We start from the raw sequence: 1,546 nt of genomic DNA, 5'->3' as shown, positions 1-1,546 counted from the left end.
ACCTTTCAGTCCGCAGGCCGACGCTCTATCCACTGAGCCAAACCGGGTTGGGCGGGGCTGCCTTTTTCAATAGGGTGGGCCTTCTGGAGAAGGTGGCCTGTGAGCAAGGACTTGGAGGGAAGGCAGGAATGCACCAAATAGTGGGGAGAAAGCCTTCCGGGAGGGGCCAGCCAATGCAAAGCCAGGTTCCAGGCCTGGTGCACATGGCAATGAAGAACTTTCTGCGATATTAAAGAAGCAGAGGCGGCCGGCCAGCGGCGGAGGTTTTCCTGGTTTCGGACCCAGCGGCCGGATGGTGAAATCCTCCCTGCAGCGGATCCTCAACAGCCACTGTTTGGCCAGAGAGAAGGAAGGGGATAAACCCAGCGACACCCGCCGTTCAGGCCAGTCGCACCTGCTGCTCATCAGTCTGCACAGCCGCGGAGGCCGCAGCAGCGCGAGTTCCAGGGTCTCTCTTAACTGCTGTAGTAACCTGGTCCAGGGCCTCGTGGTGCTCCTGATGTCCCTCACCCACCCCTGAAGGTCCCAGGTGGGCGAGGGAATAGTCAGAGGGATCACAACCTTTCAGCTGATTTATTTTACTCGGATGATAGGCTGACTGTAACAGAGGAACTGAAGTCTAACAACAAGACAAGAATTGTCCATGTCCAGGCCGGGCTCACAGATGCCAAACACGGTAACTGGAGAGCAGTGCCGAGCAGCAGCTGCCTCTCCATGGAGACCCCAGGCGGAGCTCTGCCCTGGGGAGCAAAGTCAGCTTCGCAGCTCTCCTGGAGTTTGCAGAGGGGCAGCTGCATGCTGACCACGTCTTCATTTGCTTCCACGAGAACCATGATGACAGAGCCGCTCTGCTCCGCACCTTCAGCTTTATGGGCTTTGAGATTGTGAGACCGGGGCACCCCCTTGTCCCCAAGAGACCCGACGCTTGCTTCATGGCCTACACATTTGAGAGAGAGTCTTCTGATGAGGACGAGTAGCAGCTGCACCACCTGCACCTCACCTTTGCCACCACTGACAGATCATCGCAGATCGTAGCCCCTTTGTGTGTCTCGCTTTGTGCTGGTGGTGTGACCAACGGCTGCACTGGGGTGCAAATGCCAGGCCTGCTCCCCTCTTCTGGGTTTTGTCTGCATGTTGTAATTGTGCAAATAAATGCTCACTCCAAATTAAAAAAAAAAACACACCAAAAGGAGCAGATACTATAGAAGAGGAAAATATATCTACATTAATAAAAGAGAAATATGCAAATTGCCCTACCTCTGTGTCACCCACCAACCAATCAGGAGTGAGTATGCAAATTAACCCGACAAAGATGGTGGGTTAATTTGCATATGCAGGTGCCTGCTATGGGGGGTGGGGGGCAGAGAAGACTAAAGGCTCTGGCCAGAGGGAAGACCTGGGTCCTGGGTGCCGGAGGAAAACCCGTGCCAGCAGCCAGGGGAAGGAAGGCCTACTGCACGAATCTTCATGCAATGGGCCTCTAGTCTAATATAACATTAATGCATCAGTTATCTATTGCCCTGTAATGAATAGCTCCAAAATATAG

The 1,546-nt window shown here is 53.9% G+C and overlaps 1 pseudogene; it reads left to right on the top strand.

Moving 5' to 3' along the window:
- Positions 1 to 263: 263 nt before the first annotated feature.
- On the top strand, positions 264 to 1,005 carry LOC103294265 (ornithine decarboxylase antizyme 1-like; annotated as a pseudogene).
- Positions 1,006 to 1,546: the final 541 nt, after the last annotated feature.

Source organism: Eptesicus fuscus, chromosome 6, assembly GCF_027574615.1.
Source record: "Eptesicus fuscus isolate TK198812 chromosome 6, DD_ASM_mEF_20220401, whole genome shotgun sequence".
NCBI lineage: Eukaryota > Metazoa > Chordata > Mammalia > Chiroptera > Vespertilionidae > Eptesicus > Eptesicus fuscus.
The sequence above is the reverse complement of the archived record's forward strand: the minus strand, read 5'-3'. Positions and strand labels throughout refer to the sequence as shown.